Genomic DNA, 7283 nt, shown 5'->3' on the forward strand with positions numbered 1-7283 from the left:
CAACTGTATGTACCATTTCAAATTGTGAAGCAATTTGGATTGCAGTATCCTTCCCTGGTTGTCTAGTGGTTAGGATTCGGCGCTCTCACCGCCGCGGCCCGGGTTCGATTCCCGGTCAGGGAATATCTGTACCGCTTCAAATTACAAAAACGATTTGTCCTTCCGAGGTCTACATTTTATTTCTGAGGTCTTGGCTGATTTCTTTTGAAAATCCCATGATCTCAAGCAAAGAGGCACTGAGTTTGAAGGCAGGCCATGAAATACATCTACAGGTACACCTCCAATTGACTCAAATTATGTCAATTAGCCTATCAGAAGATTCTAAAGCCAGGACATCATTTTTGGGCATTGTCCAAGTTGTTTAAAGGCACAGCCAACCTAGTGTTTGTAAACTTCTGACCCAATGGATTTGTGATACACTGAATTATAAGTGAAATAATCTGTCTGTAAACAATTTTTGGAAAAAGGACTTGTGTCATGCACAAAGTAGATGTCCTAACCGACTTGCCAAAACTATAGTTTGTTAACAAGAAATGTGTGGAATGGTTGACAAACGAGTTTTAATGACTCCAACCTAAGTGTATGTAAACTTCAGACTTCAACTGTATGTACCATTTCAAATTGTGAAGCAATTTGAATTGCAGTATCCTTCCCTGGTTGTCTAGTGGTTAGGATTCGGCGCTCTCACCGCCGCGGCCCGGGTTCGATTCCCGGTCAGGGAATATCTGTACCTCTTCAAATTACAAAATGATTTTCCCTGCAGTGTCCTTCCGAGGTCTACATTTTATTTCTGAGGTCTTGGCTGATTTCTTTTGAAAATCCCATGATCTCAAGCAAAGAGGCACTGAGTTTGAAGGCAGGCCATGAAATACATCTACAGGTACACCTCCAATTGACTCAAATTATGTCAATTAGCCTATCAGAAGATTCTAAAGCCAGGACATCATTTTTGGGCATTGTCCAAGTTGTTTAAAGGCACAGCCAACCTAGTGTTTGTAAACTTCTGACCCACTGGATTTGTGATACACTGAATTATAAGTGAAATAATCTGTCTGTAAACAATTTTTGGAAAAATGACTTGTGTCATGCACAAAGTAGATGTCCTAACCGACTTGCCAAAACTATAGTTTGTTAACAAGAAATGTGTGGAATGGTTGACAAACGAGTTTTAATGACTCCAACCTAAGTGTATGTAAACTTCAGACTTCAACTGTATGTACCATTTCAAATTGTGAAGCAATTTGAATTGCAGTATCCTTCCCTGGTTGTCTAGTGGTTAGGATTCGGCGCTCTCACCGCCGCGGCCCGGGTTCGATTCCCGGTCAGGGAATATCTGTACTGCTTCAAAGTACAAAACGATTAGCCCTGCAGTGTCCTTCCGAGGTCTACATTTTATTTCTGAGGTCTTGGCTGATTTCTTTTGAAAATCCCATGATCTCAAGCAAAGAGGCACTGAGTTTGAAGGCAGGCCATGAAATACATCTACAGGTACACCTCCAATTGACTCAAATTATGTCAATTAGCCTATCAGAAGATTCTAAAGCCAGGACATCATTTTTGGGCATTGTCCAAGTTGTTTAAAGGCACAGCCAACCTAGTGTTTGTAAACTTCTGACCCACTGGATTTGTGATACACTGAATTATAAGTGAAATAAACTGTCTGTAAACAATTTTTGGAAAAATTACTTGTGTCATGCACAAAGTAGATGTCCTAACCGACTTGCCAAAACTATAGTTTGTTAACAAGAAATGTGTGGAATGGTTGACAAACGAGTTTTAATGACTCCAACCTAAGTGTATGTAAACTTCAGACTTCAACTGTATGTACCATTTCAAATTGTGAAACAATTTGAATTGCAGTATCCTTCCCTGGTTGTCTAGTGGTTAGGATTCGGCGCTCTCACCGCCGCGGCCCGGGTTCGATTCCCGGTCAGGGAATATCTGTACCTCTTCAAATTACAAAATGATTTGCCCTGCAGTGTCCTTCCGAGGTCTACATTTTATTTCTGAGGTCTTGGCTGATTTCTTTTGAAAATCCCATGATCTCAAGCAAAGAGGCACTGAGTTTGAAGGCAGGCCATGAAATACATCTACAGGTACACCTCCAATTGACTCAAATTATGTCAATTAGCCTATCAGAAGATTCTAAAGCCAGGACATCATTTTTGGGCATTGTCCAAGTTGTTTAAAGGCACAGCCAACCTAGTGTTTGTAAACTTCTGACCCACTGGATTTGTGATACACTGAATTATAAGTGAAATAAACTGTCTGTAAACAATTTTTGGAAAAATTACTTGTGTCATGCACAAAGTAGATGTCCTAACCGACTTGCCAAAACTATAGTTTGTTAACAAGAAATGTGTGGAATGGTTGACAAACGAGTTTTAATGACTCCAACCTAAGTGTATGTAAACTTCAGACTTCAACTGTATGTACCATTTCAAATTGTGAAGCAATTTGAATTGCAGTATCCTTCCCTGGTTGTCTAGTGGTTAGGATTCGGCGCTCTCACCGCCGCGGCCCGGGTTCGATTCCCGGTCAGGGAATATCTGTACCTCTTCAAATTACAAAATGATTTGCCCTGCAGTGTCCTTCCGAGGTTTACAATTTATTTCTGAGGTCTTGGCTGATTTCTTTTGAAAATCCCATGATCTCAAGCAAAGAGGCACTGAGTTTGAAGGCAGGCCATGAAATACATCTACAGGTACACCTCCAATTGACTCAAATTATGTCAATTAGCCTATCAGAATATTCTAAAGCCAGGACATCATTTTTGGTCATTGTCCAAGTTGTTTAAAGGCACAGCCAACCTAGTGTTTGTAAACTTCTGACCCACTGGATTTGTGATACACTGAATTATAAGTGAAATAATCTGTCTGTAAACAATTTTTGGAAAAATTACTTGTGTCATGCACAAAGTAGATGTCCTAACCGACTTGCCAAAACTATAGTTTGTTAACAAGAAATGTGTGGAATGGTTGACAAACGAGTTTTAATGACTCCAACCTAAGTGTATGTAAACTTCAGACTTCAACTGTATGTACCATTTCAAATTGTGAAGCAATTTGAATTGCAGTATCCTTCCCTGGTTGTCTAGTGGTTAGGATTCGGCGCTCTCACCGCCGCGGCCCGGGTTCGATTCCCGGTCAGGGAATATCTGTACCGCTTCAAATTACAAAATGATTTGCCCTGCAGTGTCCTTCCGAGGTCTACATTTTATTTCTGAGGTCTTGGCTGATTTCTTTTGAAAATCCCATGATCTCAAGCAAAGAGGCACTGAGTTTGAAGGCAGGCCATGAAATACATCTACAGGTACACCTCCAATTGACTCAAATTATGTCAATTAGCCTATCAGAAGATTCTAAAGCCAGGACATCATTTTTGGTCATTGTCCAAGTTGTTTAAAGGCACAGCCAACCTAGTGTTTGTAAACTTCTGACCCACTGGATTTGTGATACACTGAATTATAAGTGAAATAATCTGTCTGTAAACAATTTTTGGAAAAATGACTTGTGTCATGCACAAAGTAGATGTCCTAACCGACTTGCCAAAACTATAGTTTGTTAACAAGAAATGTGTGGAATGGTTGACAAACGAGTTTTAATGACTCCAACCTAAGTGTATGTAAACTTCAGACTTCAACTGTATGTACCATTTCAAATTGTGAAGCAATTTGAATTGCAGTATCCTTCCCTGGTTGTCTAGTGGTTAGGATTCGGCGCTCTCACCGCCGCGGCCCGGGTTCGATTCCCGGTCAGGGAATATCTGTACCTGCTTCAAATTACAAAATGATTTGCCCTGCAGTGTCCTTCCGAGGTCTACATTTTATTTCTGAGGTCTTGGCTGATTTCTTTTGAAAATCCCATGATCTCAAGCAAAGAGGCACTGAGTTTGAAGGCAGGCCATGAAATACATCTACAGGTACACCTCCAATTGACTCAAATTATGTCAATTAGCCTATCAGAAGATTCTAAAGCCAGGACATCATTTTTGGTCATTGTCCAAGTTGTTTAAAGGCACAGCCAACCTAGTGTTTGTAAACTTCTGACCCACTGGATTTGTGATACACTGAATTATAAGTGAAATAATCTGTCTGTAAACAATTTTTGGAAAAATGACTTGTGTCATGCACAAAGTAGATGTCCTAACCGACTTGCCAAAACTATAGTTTGTTAACAAGAAATGTGTGGAATGGTTGACAAACGAGTTTTAATGACTCCAACCTAAGTGTATGTAAACTTCAGACTTCAACTGTATGTACCATTTCAAATTGTGAAGCAATTTGAATTGCAGTATCCTTCCCTGGTTGTCTAGTGGTTAGGATTCGGCGCTCTCACCGCCGCGGCCCGGGTTCGATTCCCGGTCAGGGAATATCTGTACCGCTTCAAATTACAAAATGATTTGCCCTGCAGTGTCCTTCCGAGGTCTACATTTTATTTCTGAGGTCTTGGCTGATTTCTTTTGAAAATCCCATGATCTCAAGCAAAGAGGCACTGAGTTTGAAGGCAGGCCATGAAATACATCTACAGGTACACCTCCAATTGACTCAAATTATGTCAATTAGCCTATCAGAAGATTCTAAAGCCAGGACATCATTTTTGGTCATTGTCCAAGTTGTTTAAAGGCACAGCCAACCTAGTGTTTGTAAACTTCTGACCCACTGGATTTGTGATACACTGAATTATAAGTGAAATAATCTGTCTGTAAACAATTTTTGGAAAAATGACTTGTGTCATGCACAAAGTAGATGTCCTAACCGACTTGCCAAAACTATAGTTTGTTAACAAGAAATGTGTGGAATGGTTGACAAACGAGTTTTAATGACTCCAACCTAAGTGTATGTAAACTTCAGACTTCAACTGTATGTACCATTTCAAATTGTGAAGCAATTTGAATTGCAGTATCCTTCCCTGGTTGTCTAGTGGTTAGGATTCGGCGCTCTCACCGCCGCGGCCCGGGTTCGATTCCCGGTCAGGGAATATCTGTACCGCTTCAAATTACAAAATGATTTGCCCTGCAGTGTCCTTCCGAGGTCTACATTTTATTTCTGAGGTCTTGGCTGATTTCTTTTGAAAATCCCATGATCTCAAGCAAAGAGGCACTGAGTTTGAAGGCAGGCCATGAAATACATCTACAGGTACACCTCCAATTGACTCAAATTATGTCAATTAGCCTATCAGAAGATTCTAAAGCCAGGACATCATTTTTGGTCATTGTCCAAGTTGTTTAAAGGCACAGCCAACCTAGTGTTTGTAAACTTCTGACCCACTGGATTTGTGATACACTGAATTATAAGTGAAATAATCTGTCTGTAAACAATTTTTGGAAAAATTACTTGTGTCATGCACAAAGTAGATGTCCTAACCGACTTGCCAAAACTATAGTTTGTTAACAAGAAATGTGTGGAATGGTTGACAAACGAGTTTTAATGACTCCAACCTAAGTGTATGTAAACTTCAGACTTCAACTGTATGTACCATTTCAAATTGTGAAGCAATTTGAATTGCAGTATCCTTCCCTGGTTGTCTAGTGGTTAGGATTCGGCGCTCTCACCGCCGCGGCCCGGGTTCGATTCCCGGTCAGGGAATATCTGTACCGCTTCAAATTACAAAATGATTTGCCCTGCAGTGTCCTTCCGAGGTCTACATTTTATTTCTGAGGTCTTGGCTGATTTCTTTTGAAAATCCCATGATCTCAAGCAAAGAGGCACTGAGTTTGAAGGCAGGCCATGAAATACATCTACAGGTACACCTCCAATTGACTCAAATTATGTCAATTAGCCTATCAGAAGATTCTAAAGCCAGGACATCATTTTTGGTCATTGTCCAAGTTGTTTAAAGGCACAGCCAACCTAGTGTTTGTAAACTTCTGACCCACTGGATTTGTGATACACTGAATTATAAGTGAAATAATCTGTCTGTAAACAATTTTTGGAAAAATGACTTGTGTCATGCACAAAGTAGATGTCCTAACCGACTTGCCAAAACTATAGTTTGTTAACAAGAAATGTGTGGAATGGTTGACAAACGAGTTTTAATGACTCCAACCTAAGTGTATGTAAACTTCAGACTTCAACTGTATGTACCATTTCAAATTGTGAAGCAATTTGAATTGCAGTATCCTTCCCTGGTTGTCTAGTGGTTAGGATTCGGCGCTCTCACCGCCGCGGCCCGGGTTCGATTCCCGGTCAGGGAATATCTGTACCGCTTCAAATTACAAAATGATTTGCCCTGCAGTGTCCTTCCGAGGTCTACATTTTATTTCTGAGGTCTTGGCTGATTTCTTTTGAAAATCCCATGATCTCAAGCAAAGAGGCACTGAGTTTGAAGGCAGGCCATGAAATACATCTACAGGTACACCTCCAATTGACTCAAATTATGTCAATTAGCCTATCAGAAGATTCTAAAGCCAGGACATCATTTTTGGTCATTGTCCAAGTTGTTTAAAGGCACAGCCAACCTAGTGTTTGTAAACTTCTGACCCACTGGATTTGTGATACACTGAATTATAAGTGAAATAATCTGTCTGTAAACAATTTTTGGAAAAATTACTTGTGTCATGCACAAAGTAGATGTCCTAACCGACTTGCCAAAACTATAGTTTGTTAACAAGAAATGTGTGGAATGGTTGACAAACGAGTTTTAATGACTCCAACCTAAGTGTATGTAAACTTCAGACTTCAACTGTATGTACCATTTCAAATTGTGAAGCAATTTGAATTGCAGTATCCTTCCCTGGTTGTCTAGTGGTTAGGATTCGGCGCTCTCACCGCCGCGGCCCGGGTTCGATTCCCGGTCAGGGAATATCTGTACCGCTTCAAATTACAAAATGATTTGCCCTGCAGTGTCCTTCCGAGGTCTACATTTTATTTCTGAGGTCTTGGCTGATTTCTTTTGAAAATCCCATGATCTCAAGCAAAGAGGCACTGAGTTTGAAGGCAGGCCATGAAATACATCTACAGGTACACCTCCAATTGACTCAAATTATGTCAATTAGCCTATCAGAAGATTCTAAAGCCAGGACATCATTTTTGGTCATTGTCCAAGTTGTTTAAAGGCACAGCCAACCTAGTGTTTGTAAACTTCTGACCCACTGGATTTGTGATACACTGAATTATAAGTGAAATAATCTGTCTGTAAACAATTTTTGGAAAAATGACTTGTGTCATGCACAAAGTAGATGTCCTAACCGACTTGCCAAAACTATAGTTTGTTAACAAGAAATGTGTGGAATGGTTGACAAACGAGTTTTAATGACTCCAACCTAAGTGTATGTAAACTTCA

General features: G+C 40.2%; 12 non-coding genes across 12 annotated transcripts; all 12 read left to right on the plus strand.

Moving 5' to 3' along the window:
• Window positions 1-51: 51 nt before the first annotated feature.
• On the plus strand, window positions 52-123 carry trnae-cuc (transfer RNA glutamic acid (anticodon CUC)). The gene has a single exon. It is a non-coding gene; the product is annotated as a tRNA-Glu (tRNA).
• A 527-nt stretch (window positions 124-650) lies between these two features.
• trnae-cuc (transfer RNA glutamic acid (anticodon CUC)) lies at window positions 651-722 on the plus strand. The gene has a single exon. It is a non-coding gene; the product is annotated as a tRNA-Glu (tRNA).
• Window positions 723-1258: 536 nt separating this feature from the next.
• trnae-cuc (transfer RNA glutamic acid (anticodon CUC)) lies at window positions 1259-1330 on the plus strand. The gene has a single exon. It is a non-coding gene; the product is annotated as a tRNA-Glu (tRNA).
• Window positions 1331-1866: 536 nt separating this feature from the next.
• Window positions 1867-1938, plus strand: trnae-cuc (transfer RNA glutamic acid (anticodon CUC)). The gene has a single exon. It is a non-coding gene; the product is annotated as a tRNA-Glu (tRNA).
• Window positions 1939-2474: 536 nt separating this feature from the next.
• Window positions 2475-2546, plus strand: trnae-cuc (transfer RNA glutamic acid (anticodon CUC)). Its single transcript has one exon. It is a non-coding gene; the product is annotated as a tRNA-Glu (tRNA).
• A 536-nt stretch (window positions 2547-3082) lies between these two features.
• On the plus strand, window positions 3083-3154 carry trnae-cuc (transfer RNA glutamic acid (anticodon CUC)). Its single transcript has one exon. It is a non-coding gene; the product is annotated as a tRNA-Glu (tRNA).
• A 536-nt stretch (window positions 3155-3690) lies between these two features.
• Window positions 3691-3762, plus strand: trnae-cuc (transfer RNA glutamic acid (anticodon CUC)). Its single transcript has one exon. It is a non-coding gene; the product is annotated as a tRNA-Glu (tRNA).
• Window positions 3763-4299: 537 nt separating this feature from the next.
• Window positions 4300-4371, plus strand: trnae-cuc (transfer RNA glutamic acid (anticodon CUC)). Its single transcript has one exon. It is a non-coding gene; the product is annotated as a tRNA-Glu (tRNA).
• A 536-nt stretch (window positions 4372-4907) lies between these two features.
• On the plus strand, window positions 4908-4979 carry trnae-cuc (transfer RNA glutamic acid (anticodon CUC)). The gene has a single exon. It is a non-coding gene; the product is annotated as a tRNA-Glu (tRNA).
• Window positions 4980-5515: 536 nt separating this feature from the next.
• On the plus strand, window positions 5516-5587 carry trnae-cuc (transfer RNA glutamic acid (anticodon CUC)). The gene has a single exon. It is a non-coding gene; the product is annotated as a tRNA-Glu (tRNA).
• A 536-nt stretch (window positions 5588-6123) lies between these two features.
• On the plus strand, window positions 6124-6195 carry trnae-cuc (transfer RNA glutamic acid (anticodon CUC)). The gene has a single exon. It is a non-coding gene; the product is annotated as a tRNA-Glu (tRNA).
• Window positions 6196-6731: 536 nt separating this feature from the next.
• Window positions 6732-6803, plus strand: trnae-cuc (transfer RNA glutamic acid (anticodon CUC)). The gene has a single exon. It is a non-coding gene; the product is annotated as a tRNA-Glu (tRNA).
• The last annotated feature ends 480 nt before the right edge of the window (window positions 6804-7283 follow it).

This window comes from Salvelinus alpinus, unplaced genomic scaffold (genome assembly GCF_045679555.1).
Source record: "Salvelinus alpinus unplaced genomic scaffold, SLU_Salpinus.1 scaffold_591, whole genome shotgun sequence".
In the NCBI taxonomy this organism is placed as follows: Eukaryota; Metazoa; Chordata; class Actinopteri; order Salmoniformes; family Salmonidae; genus Salvelinus; species Salvelinus alpinus.